Below are 13,447 nucleotides of genomic sequence, written 5' to 3'. Positions count from 1 at the left end.
GCAGAAACTAACACACCATTGTAAAGCAATTATACTCCAATAAAGATGTTAAAAAAAATTTAAAAACTAAAAAAAAAAAAAAAAAAAATAAGCAAAACGTAGTATTTAGATGGTGATTCAGTCTATGGAGAAATATAAAGCAGAGACAAGAAACGGACTTGTGAGGGGAGGTTAAGCAAGGTTTCCCTGAAGGAGATGGAAGAGCTGTCCAGGCTCCATGAACAGCAAATTCAAGAGCCCCATGGGACTGTCTGGCCATTCCAGAAACTGTAGGAGACTGAAGTGGAGTGAGGAAGGGCTGGATACCACGAGGTGAGGTCAGAAAGGCAAAGGGCCAGGTCACTCAGGGCCACCTGGACCATTAGCTTTTACTGGAATTGAGATCGGAAAACGTTGGAGGCTTTTGAACAGAGGTATGACATGATCTGACTTAAGTTTTTACAGGATCTTTTTGGGCACTGTGTTAAGAACAGACTGAAAGGGGCAGGGAAGAAAGAGGAGGTGATGGCAACAATCCAGGAGAGTATGGATGAGGGCTTGGAAGATGTTGAGAGAGGGGGAGGCTGAGGCCAATTTGCCAGGAAGTCAGTGAGCATAAGCTCCAAGGCTCCTCACTTGGACAGGTTCCTTTCAAGGCCCAGAAGGGGCCCTGGTAACGTGTTCACATGGTGATAGACTGTAATAAAATTTGCAAAACTGGGATATTTCAACCACAAATGGTTAAGACCACTGTCTCTTTTCCACCCCAACTTCCCCTCAGTCCCCTCAAGTCTGGTGGTATTGAAGTGGTTGTGGGCATTTGGGGGAAGGTTTACTCAGAGACATATTTTTATATTGGGATACAGGGATGTGGTTTGCAGTCACTTCTGTCAAGTCCTATTATTGCTTACTGTATGGCTTCCAGGAATACTCCTACTGTTCTCCATGCTAACTCACCTGACAAGGTATGTTGTACTGAGACATGAACATTCCTACACTGCCAGGCACCAAACTTATGTCAGTGGTGGAAGAGAAACAAGGTTTGAAATGTACAGCTCCAGAAGCTAATCTCTGAAAATTCTTCAGATCATCACACATGTAAAATGGTAAGCAGAAGATTCAGCTTTTTTTTATGTCTAGTCAAAATAGCATTCTCTCCTGCCAGGAATGAAATCAACCATACAGCTTATACAATAATAAATGTACCATAGGGACTTTTTTCTTTGTTAATGGGGGTGATATATTTGATAAAGCTTGAATATGACATTTTAACTGCTATTTGGAAATATCTTCTGGAACATTTTCAATACAAGAAAGTACAGGGACTTCCCTGGTGGTCCAGTGGTTAAGACCTGGCCTTCCGATGCAGGAGGTGTAAATTCAATCCCTGGTCAGGGAGCTAAGACACCACATGCCTCACTGCCAAAAAACCAAAACGTAAAACAGAATCAGTGTTGTAACAAATTCAATAAAGACTTTAAAAATGGTCCACATCAAAAAAAATACAGGGACTTCCCTGGTGGTCCAGTGGTTAAGACCTGGCCTTCCGATGCAGGAGGTGTAAATTCAATCCCTGGTCAGGGAGCTAAGACACCACATGCCTCACTGCCAAAAAACCAAAACGTAAAACAGAATCAGTGTTGTAACAAATTCAATAAAGACTTTAAAAATGGTCCACATCAAAAAAAAAAAAATCTTAAAAAAAAAGAAGAGTACAGACTTCTGATTTTTTTCTTATAGGGAGGACACTATTCTTTCTCATCTCTAAATTCATTTATGTATAGGGTGGGGAGTTAGATGAAAGAGGTGAGGGGAATAAGAGGTACAAACTTCCAATTATAAAGTAAACAAGTCACGGGGAGGTAACTTATAGCATAAGGAATATATACAATAATACTGTAATAACTTTGTGTGGTGTCAGATGGTTACTAGACTTATCATGATCATTTTGTAATGTATTTAAATGGCGAATCACTATGTTGTACACCCAAACTCACATAATATTGTATATCAACTATATTTCAATCAAAATAAATAAATAATTTTAAAACTCACTTCCTTTATGTATTAAAGAATTGAGAGAAAAAGATACATAAAATTAGTGAAATGTAAAAAAGAGATAAAGATAAGTAATTAAAATCAATAGAGGGCTTCCCTGGTGTCACAGTGGTTGAGGGCCTGCCTGCCGACGCAGGGGACACGGGTTCCTGCCCCGGTCCGGGAAGATCCCACATGCCGTGGAGCCTGCGCGTCTGGAGCCTGTGATCCACAACGGGAGAGGCCACAACAGTGAGAGGCCCGCGTACCGCAAAATAAAGAAAGAAAGAAGAAAGAAAGAAGGGATTCAACTATTACAGACAAATTGAATGTGATCATCACCTCCAATTCCACTACCAGTTTGGTGTGTCTTTCCAGTTCTTATTCATATATTAGTTCCCTACTGCCTTCCCCTACTAGATTAGAAACCCCATGAGGGTAAAGACAATGTCTCATGTATCCCTCTGTCCCCACTCCCCAACCCAGTGCCTAGTTGTAGGAATAAACAGCCCTAGAAATGAGGGCATTGAAGCACAGAGAGCTTAAGAAACTTGCCCAGATTACCAAGAAAAATGGCAGAGTTAGCATTCAAACTCAGGCAGAGCATGCACTTACTAAAGGTTAATTGATTAATATATAATGAACATTTGCACTGGGGCAAGTAGCACTTGGATTAAAAGAGTTGCCCCCACAGAAGGTCCGGCACAGACCATCAAGGCAGATGTGAGTGTGCTTAATGACTTACAGAAGCATCATGTTAGCATACTTCACAGAAAAATTAAGTAACTAATTTTTCTTTTTCCTTCACTTTTGTTTTGTATGAAAAGACATCTATTGATAGTAAAATAGTGTTTTAACTAGTTATGCACTACTAGTACAATTTAGGGCAACCCTAAATTATGGCATACCATGGGAATTATAATAGCCTAGTATCTGAAGAGATTGCTCATTTTTCTCTTTAAAACAATGAATAAGACATTTGTGACTCACTTTAAAAAATAATTTCACTCATTTCCTGTAGGACTGACCACTTTTCTACAACTAATTTGTAATTTCCTTGGAGGCATCTCCAACTTCTTGCTGTGCCTAGCACACACTGGTCACAAATCCGCTGAATGAATAAACTATGAATGACTTTCCACTAGCACCACAGTAAACTTCATTAGAAAGAGAATAATACCTTGGTATTCCCCCAAACACTCGCGATGGGTTTCTGGGGCTGTTTCAAGAAATCTCTTTTCTCTTTTCTCTCTTAACAATTGCCTGTGCTCTTGGCTTGTGGACGGCAGAAAGACCCTTAGGTGTGTGTAAGAAAGCTGCCCAAAGTCTGCTTCTCAAAAGGAGCTGAGCTAGTTTTTATTTCCCCCCAGTAAATCTCAGGTACCCAAAATTGGATTAACCTTTATTCTTGGGTCCTTGTACTCTGTCATCATTGGTTCATGAATAGACTTCTTTTAATTATTTATTACTTATTTATTTATTAATAATATAGCAAACACCTCTAAACCCATCACCTAATCCAAAAACCAGAACACTGACAATCCCTTTCATTTATTATTATTTTTTTTTTGCGGTACGCGGGCCTCTCACTGTTGCGGCCTCTCCCGCTGCGGAGCACAGGCTCAGCGGCCCTGGCTCACGGGCCCAGCCGCTCCGCGGCATGTGGGATCTTCCCGGACCGGGGCACGAACCCGTGTCCCCTGCATTGGCAGGCGGACTCTCAACCACTGCGCCACCAGGGAAGCCCCCTTTCATTTACTTTTATGCTCATCCCTATTCCATTCCTTTCCCTACCCTAACTATCCTAAAATTTATCATTTTGTTGCTTTTTTAATTAAACTTTTTTATTTTGAGATATTTGTAGATTTGCTTGTGATGAGATCCCACGTGCTCTTTACCCAGTTTCTCCCAGTGATAAAATCTTGCAAACCTATAGTACAATAATGCAACCAGATATTGACACTGATACAGTCGAGATACAGAACATTTTTTCCATCACCACAAGGATCACTCATATTTCCTTTTGGTATAGAAATCTCTATTTCTATAATTTTTTCATTTCAAGAGTGTTATATAAACATAGTCAGACAGTATATAATCTTTTAAGAGTCACTTTTGTTCACTCAGTATAATTCTCTGGAGAGTCATCCATGTTGTTGCCTGGATCAGTAATAGTTCATTTTTTATGTTGTTGTGGCCAAGTAGTACTCCATGGTATGGATGTACCACAGTTTATTTGACCATTCACACATTGACAGGCACCTGGGTTGTTTCCAGTTCTTGGCTATTACAAATAAAGCTGCTATAAACATTTGTATACAGGATTTCATGTGAACATAAGTCTTAACTTCTCAGGGAAAATGCCCAGGAGTGCAATTGCTGGGTCATATAGCAGTTGAATGTTCAGCTTTTAAAGAAACTGACAGTGTTTTCCAGAGTGGCTGAACCATTTTTTTTTTTTAATAGAAGTCTAATTGTTTTTTTCACATCTTTATTGGAGTATAATTGCTTTACAATGTTGTGTTAGTTTCTGCTGTATAACAAAGTGAATCAGCTATTTGTATACATATATCCCCATATCCCCTCCCTCTTCAGCCTCCCTCCCATCCTCCCTATCCCACCCCTCTAGATGGTCACAAAGCATGGAGTTGATCTCCCTGTGCTATGCAGCCGCCTCCCACTTTGCTGAACCATTTTAAATTCCCACTGGCAATATATGAGTGATATTGTTTCTTGGCATGTTCTCCAGCACATGCTGTTGTCACTGGTTTTTATTTTAACTATTCTGATAGATGTGTAATGATATCTCATTGTGGTTTTAATTTGCATTTCCCTAATGGCTAATGATGTTGAATATCTTTTCATGTGTTTATTTGCCATCTGTATATGTTCTTCAGTGAACTGTCTCTTTATGTCTTTTATCCATTTTATAATTGGATTGTTTGTTGGTTTGCTATTAGTTTTGAGAGCTCTACATGTATACTAGATACTAGTCCTTTGTCAGATATATGGTTTGCAAATACTATCTCCCACTCTGAAGCTTGTCTTTTCATTTTTTAACAAGTTCTTTTGCAGAACAAAATTGTTAATATTAATTAAGTCAAATTTACCTATTTTTCTTTCTGTGGATCATGCTTTTGGTATCAAGTCTAGGAACTCTTTATTCCTAGATCCTAAAGATTCTCTCTTATTTTTTTCCTAAATGTTGCATAGTTTTACATTTTATATTTAGGTGTGTGATCCATGTTAAGTTAATTTTTCTGTAAGGTGTGAGTCTTAGGTTGATGTTCATTTTTTTTTTTTAATCTATGGATATCTAACTGCTCCAGTACCATTTAATGGAAAGGCTATCTGTCTTCCACTGAATTGCTTTTGCATCTCTATCAAAAATCAGCTGGGCATATTTGTATGAGTCTATTTCTGGGTTCTCTATTCTGTTCTACTTACATATGTATCTATCTCTCTGCCAATACCACAGTCTTGATTACTATAGCTATATAATAAATCTTGAACTTTGGTAGATTGATTCCTCCCACTTTCTTCTTCTTTTTCAAGGTTGTTTTAGCTATTCTAGTTTCTTTGTCTTTCCATACAAATTTTAGAATAATCTTGCGTATATCTACAAAAAAATCTTGCTGAGATTTTGACGGGAATTGCATTAAACCTGTATAAAAATTTGGGGAGAACTGACATCTTTACCAGGTTGAGTCTTCCAATCCATGAGCACAGTATGTCTCTCCATTTATTTAGATTTTTTACTTCTTTCATCATCATTTAATAGCTTTTAGCATTCAATTCCTTTACATATTTTGTTAGATTAACACCTATTTCTCTCTTTTTTGAGTGGTTGTAAATGGTATTGTATTTTTAATTTCATGTGTTTATTTGATTTTTGTCAGTTTATCTTGTGTCCTGTGAATGTGCTGAACTCACCTATTAGTTTAGGGATTTTTTGTAGATTCCTTGGGATTTTCTATGTAAACAATCATGTCATCTGCAAATAAGGGCAGTTTCATTTCTTCCTTTCTGATCTGTGTGCTTTTTTTTCTTGCCTTACTTCACTGACTAGAATTTCCAGCACAATGTTAATAAGAGCTGTGAGAGCAAACCTTCTTGCCTTGTTCCAGATCCTAGATGAGAAAGCTTTCAGTCTTTCGCCATGTTAACTGTAATGTTAGCTGTAGTTTTTTTGTAGATACTCTTTTTCAAATTGAGGAAGTCTCCCTTTATTCCTAATTCTTCTGGGAGTTTTTATCATGAATTGTTGAATTTTGTCAAACCGTTTTTTCTTCATGAACTGATATAATTGTGTGATTTTTCTTTTTTAGTCTTTTAATATGGTGGATTACACTGCTTGAGTTTCAAGTATTGAAACTACCTTGTATCCCTGGAATAAACTCTATTTGGTCATGGTGTGTAATTCATTTTTATGTATTGCTGATTTCTACTTGCTAATATTTTGTTGTTTTTTTCTATATTCATGAAGGCTATTGGTCTGTGTTTATCTTTATTTTGTACTGACTTTTGTTTTGGTAGCAGGGTAATACTAGCTTCATAGAATAAAATGGAAAATGTCCCCTCTTCTATTTTCTGGAAGAGATTGTATAGAATTGGTAGTAATTCTGCCTTAGTCCTGGGTGTATATCCAGAGGAAACCATAGTTCAAAAAGATACATGCACCCCAATGTTCACTGCAGCACTGTTTACAATAGTCAAGACATGGAAGCAACTTAAATGTCCACTGACAGAGGAATGGATAAAGATGATGTGGTACAGGGAATTCCCTGGTGGTCCAGTGGTTAGGACTCTGAGCTTTCACTGCCAAGGGCCCAGTTCAATTCCTGGTTGGGGAACTAAGATCCTGCAAGCCACACGGCGTGGTCAAAAAAAAAAAAAAGATGTGGTACATATATATATATATATATATATATATATATATATATATACAATGGAATACTACTCAGCCATAAAAAAGAATGAAATAATGCCATTTGTAGCAACATGATAGACCTAGAGATTATCATACTAAGTAAGTCAGACAGAGAAAGACAAATATCATATGATATCACTTATATGTGGAATCTAAAAAAATGATACAAATGAATGTATTTACAAAAAAGAAATAGACTCACAGACATAGAAGACAAACTTATGGTTACCAAAGGGGAAAGGGGAGGGGAGGTATTAATTAGGAATTTGGAATTAACAGATACACACTACTATATATAAAATAGATAACCAACAAGGACCTAGTGTATAGCTCAGGGAACTATACTCAATATTTTGTAATAACCTATATGGGAAAGGAATCTTAAAAAGAATATGGATATATGTATAAAGACTATTATATATGTAAAAAGAATATATATATGTGTATGTAACTGAGTCACTTTGCTGAAACTAACACAACATTGTAAATCAACTATACTTCAATAAAAAATAAATTTAAAAAAATTTTTTTAAAGAAATTTTTAAAATTCTGCCTTAAACGTTTAGTAGAATTCTCTGGTGAAACCATCTGGATCTGGAGTTTTCTTTTTTATAAGTTTTAAAATTATGAAGCCAATTCCTTTAATAGGTATAAAGCTATTAAAATTATCTATTGTGTATTGGGTGAGTTGTAGTAGTTCATGTCTTTCAAGGAATGAGTCCATTTCATCCAAGTTGTCAAATCTTTGTGTATGTAATTGCTCATAATATTCCTTTATTATTCTTTTGAGCCTGGAGGTTCTCAGGTGATATCCCCTGATATCACCTGTTTCATTCCTGATATTGGTCATCTGTGTTTTCTCTTTTTTCTTTCTTTTGGTCAGTCTTGCTAGAGGCTTATCAATTTTGTTGATCTTTCAAAGAATCACCTCTTTGTTTTTGTGGTTTTCTCTGTTGTTTTTCTGTTTTTAATTTCATTGCTATTTATTATTTCCTTCTTTCTTCTTGCTTTGGACTGATTTTGCTCTTTCCTAGGTTCTTGAGGTGAAAGCTTGAGACATGTAGTGCTGTAAATTTCCCTCTTGGCACTACTTTAGCTATGTCAAGCAAATTTTGATATATCGTATTTTCATTTCCATTTAGTTCGAGGTATTTTTTAAATTTCCCTTGCAATTTCCTATTCAACTCGTGAATTATTTAATAGTGTTTAGTCCAAGTTTTCAAAGATTTTCCTGTTATCTTTCTGTTATTACTTTCTAGTGCGATTCCAATATAGTCAGAGAATATACTCTGTATAGTTTGAATTCTCTTTAATTCGTTGAGGTTAGTATTATGGCCCAGGATATAGCTTAACTTGGTATATGTTTCATGGGCACTTGAAATGAATGTGCATTCTGCTGCTGTTGGGTGGAGTGTTCTGTAAATACTGCTTTGACCATGTTGGTTGATGGTATTGTTGAGTTCTATATCCTTGTTGATTTTTGTCTAGTTGTCCTATCGATCATCAGATATCTAAATCTTTGCCTGTCTAGGAGGTAGAAAACGCTGTTGTATTGTGGTCTTGATCTGCATTTCCCTGATTTCTAGTAAGATTGAGGATGAATTAAATATTTTCCTTCCTCCCAAATTGCACTTATTTTTAAATTAATTTTTATTGGAGTATAGTTGCTTTACAATGTTGTGTTAGTGTCTACTGTACAGAAAAGTGAATCAATTATATGTATATATATATATATCCCCTTTTTCTTGGATTTCCTTCCCATTTAGGTCACCCCAGAGCATTGAGTAGAGTTCCCTGTGCTATACAGTAGGTTCTCATTAGTTATCTATTTTACACATAGTATCAATAGTGTATATATGTCAATCCCAATCTCCCAATTCATCCCACCCCTCCTTTCCCCCTTGGTATCCATGTTCGATCTCTACATCTGTGTCTCTATCAAAATGCACTTTTTAAAACATGTATTTGAGACTTTACCAATTATTCAAACCTATTGCTTTTTCCTCTCATTTCTGTTTTTTGTTTCTGTTTTTACATATGTAGCGAACCCTGCAGATGCATCTGAATAGAGAAGCCAGGAATATGTCACTGAGTAAGTCTCCTTGTATATCTCCACCTGGCACAGTGCCACAAGCAATTACACACATACTTAGATCAAAAACCTCCAGTGACTCCCCACTTTCCGACAAATACCACCCTAAACCTTAACCTAACATTTAAAGCTCGTGGTGTACTTCTGACTTAACAAATCCAGCTATGTCAATGCCTCCGCATGCCCCAGCTAAGATGGTCCCTGCCTGCACACTTTTGCCCATGCCTTTCCCTCTGCCTGGAGTGCTCTTTGTCAACCAAACCCTACTTACATTTAAAACACAGCTCAAATGCTTCTTCTATGGAGACTTTCTTGATCATTCCAACTGGAAGTGATTGCCCTCTTCTACTGTGCTCTAACATCTGTCATATGATGTGTGGCTTGGTATCAAAATGCACACATCTGGGAAGCCAGTGGGTGGCCTCTCATCAGTGATTCAGACCAGGACTGTCTGCTGTTTCTTTACAACTATGTCTTGGCTTGTAGGCAAAGTGCTTCTCCTTTATTAATATTCTAGCTCACATAGTGAACACTGTTAAAATTCCATCTCCAGTGACCAAATTCACCACAAGTGGTACATTAGGCAAACTTCCAATTTGTTGAGCAGAAATATCACCTGTACAACAAATTGGAAGAATGAACTATTCAGAATACTGATTAACTCATGCTATGAAGGGATTTCTACCTACATGCCAGATGAACTATTCTCACAATAGCAAAACAGCTGAAAAGTGTATTTTAAAATTCTGACTTGTTTTATTGTGCATGGAAATGGACAACACTCCACTGAGTTTCCAACATTTATTTCTTACACCTTAAACTTATACAGTGCTGTATGTCAATTATACCTCAACAAAACTGAAAGGAAAAAAAAAACCTTTCATTTCTTCAAGCAAGGTGGAAGTTTTAGTAGACTGTATAATATAAAAACTTAAAAAAAAAACAAATCTAGATAATATACTATGTTATTTTTAAAGTAGAAAATTCCAGGCAAGTTTCATACACTTACCTACATAAAAGTAGCTGTAATTTTCATATCTCACATGTGTGCAATTTCATACACCAAGCAATTCCAGTTTTTATTAAAAAGTGAGCTATAAATGTATAAGTCACAGAAGACCAGAAGAAACTTTTTAAAATAAAGATTCTTATCTTAATATAAAATGAAACAAGTATAATAGAAAATTAGGAAATAACAATGGTAATACTTATCGATAATTAATAATAAACTATTATATATTTAATTAATAACTGGTTAAAATAATTAATTTATTGTTACCATCTGTAATCCCTCCACTCAGCGACCACTGATGATAACATTGAAAGACCTTGGCAAGATTGTTCTAGATCCTTTTTGGTTCCTGTTTGGGGAAACTATACCTGAAAGATTTTTTTTTTTTTATGAAGAGTCTCTACCCACCCTCAGTGTTCCAGGACATAATACTGCTGATGGTCAGCAGTTCTTCGTGTTTATTTTCAGTTCCACGTGCTGTTCTTCAAACTCATTTCCTCTTGTTCTCTCCCCATCAGAGGCAGAGAAGTGTTGGCCTGTCTCCTCTGCCTGAGAATCTTCCACAGAACTAATTGAACCACTGCACCGTCAACCTGTTCTTTTCTGGGGTGAATCGATCAACTGTCTTTCTCTTTGGCATTTAAGTCTCATTTTCCAATTATTTTATTTATACCTCAAAGTGTTGAGGTATCCCTGGAATCTTCTAAGAGGCTGTGAGCAAGTCTTATTTTCCTCACAACTAGTTGACTTGGTTATTCTCCTTCCTGGTAGCAGGCGGCCTAGATCAGATGACTTTGGGGCCTTCCTCTCACTTCTGACTTTATGCATCTTCTCATGGAGCCTGGCTTAGGGTTCTACATACAGCAAATATTCTACATACAGCTATCTGACTCAAGAGTGTGGTTGCTAATAAGAGTCACAAATGGTAAAGGCAGTTCCAGAAATTTGCTGGTTTCTCGGGGGTGGTGGATCAAGCAGGAAAAATAAATAATTGACCCATTTCCTGGTCACTTCTCCTCACATTCATGATGAAAGGAAGGGCCACAAAGAACAGGTCTGAGGGACCTCACTTTGCCCCTTGCAGTGTGTTCCCTGGCAGGGGGCAAGCCCTGGGGATATGTTCTTCAAGGAGCTCTGGCTTCATAGGGGCTGCTTTACTCAATATGGCACGGAGCTCTAGGTAACTGGGGCTCTCCCAGGTTGCCTTGTCCTGGTTTCCATGTTTCTTTCCAGGGAAGCCACTTTTAAACATGGTGGCTTTGAGGCTGTGCTTTGCTGCACACTGTTACCTGTGAACCTAAGGGATCCAGCCATGTTCGCCTCTGTGCCTTGATCTGAACCCCTCTAGAAGTGACTGGGAAGCCAGACGGGGTGGGGGCCTGAGCAGTGGAGGAACGGCGAGTCTCAGACTCAGTAAACGCTCAACCTTTGCAGAAACGTTCCAGGCACTGCCAAACTTCTGCAGGCAATGCCTGGACTGTTCCATCAAAGTCCTTCCCAAATTGGCCCTTTCTTCTTTGCAAACAGTTATTCACCACTCCTTTCAGCCATCTTACTCTTGTGTCTTGGATTTTTTTAAGGCCATACCACTTGCCCAGAATATCCCCCAATCAACCTCTATCTTCTCGCCTTATTCATAGAGCTCCTGAAACCACCTCTTCCAGGAAACCTTCCTCTACTAACTAGAGCAACGAAATCGCTGGTCTCCTTGCACACTAACCAGTCTCCTCAAAGAACGTCCCCTCTGTTTCCACAGGATGTAAACGCTGCAATTTATTTACTGTCTAATGTGTGGTTTGAATAGATTCTTAGGAAGGATGTCATAATAGCTGATGCCTTTTGAGAAGTAGGACGGTGTCTTGTGGATGCGCAAATGACCCCAGCACACCCCAACACATCAGCAAACAAGTGGTGCTGCTATAGGTGTGACTTTGCAGGTAGCTGCTCAGTTTGCCTTCAGAACCTGAACTTCTATATTCCAGGGGTGCTGCTTATATGTGCAGCATTAGCCAGATGCTTCAGTAGTAGTCATTCAATGGATGTTACTGAGAACCTATTATGAGTCAAGCACTGGGTTAGATACTGGGGATATAGTGCCCATTGAAAAAATTTAAGACTTGTGGTGGCCCATGATGAACCATGCCTCTCAGCATTCATGTCCTTGTAGAGCCCCCATCGCCCCCACTCTTAAATCTGAGTTGGCCTGGGACCTGCTTTAATTAATAGAATATAATACAGGTGATGCTGTGCCAGTTCCAGGCTTAAGCCCAAGAAGACCTGAAAACTTCTGCTTTTGTGGTTTGAGGAGCCCTGAGCTACTGTGTGAGGAGTCCAGCTACCCTGCTGGAGAAATCACGTGGAAAGTCCATCTGGAAAGAGAGAGGCACTGAGACTATAGGGAAAGAGAGAGCTGCTCGGCCATCCCAGGTCCCAGCTGAACCTAGCCTCCAGCCAACATGCCAGCTGAATGCAGCCACATGAGTGGCCACCAGCAAGAACAACAGAAGAACCATCCAGCTGAGCCCAGCTCAGATTGCCGAACTGTGAGCAGGTACCCATTTGGTTGTTGTTTTAAGCCACTATTTTTGGGATGATTTGTTATACAGCAATTGATAAATGACACACAAACACACAAACCACAACAACACCCTATAATTCCTGAAAACAGGAGAGGAGTATATGGTGTTCCAAAGTGGCTTCAAGATACTTTAATAGACCAAGGGCTTAGAAATTTAATAATCAAGCAGAGTTATGGTAGCAATAGGCCTTTACAAAAACTAGACCATACCATGTTCTTAAATAAGAATTAATCTGCCCATCTTCCTTAACAATAAGCTATAAAATTAATGTAATCAGGGCTTCCCTGGTGGCGCAGTGGTTGCGAGTCCGCCTGCCGATGCAGGGGACGCGGGTTCGTGCCCTGGTCCGGGAAGATCCCACATGCCGCGGAGCAGCTGGGCCCGTGAGCCATGGCCGCTGAGCCTGTGCGTCCGGAGCCTGTGCTCTGCAACGGGAGAGGCCACAACAGTGAGAGGCCCGCGTACAGCAAAAAAAAAAAAAAAAAAATTAATGCAATCACCCAAAATCACCAACAGGATTTTTTTTGGAGTGGGCGCATCTGATGCTAAAGTTCATGTGAGGATAAGAAAAGTAGCCAGGAACTTTCTTGAAAAATAGTAAGTGGCAGAGGGATAGTCTCAAGAAAATAGTCTCAGAAAATAAATACATCATTAAAACTATAAAAATTAAAACAGTTTGGTATGACCATATGAATAGAACAGTATAGAAACAGACATATATATACCAGATTTTATTAAATGAAAAACGTGGCATCTCAAATCAGTGGGGGAAAAGAGGTATTATTAAATAAATATTGTTGGGACATGTGGTGATTCAT

Source organism: Physeter macrocephalus, chromosome 4 (assembly GCF_002837175.3).
Source record: "Physeter macrocephalus isolate SW-GA chromosome 4, ASM283717v5, whole genome shotgun sequence".
NCBI lineage: Eukaryota > Metazoa > Chordata > Mammalia > Artiodactyla > Physeteridae > Physeter > Physeter macrocephalus.
Note: the sequence above shows the minus strand (reverse complement) of the source record.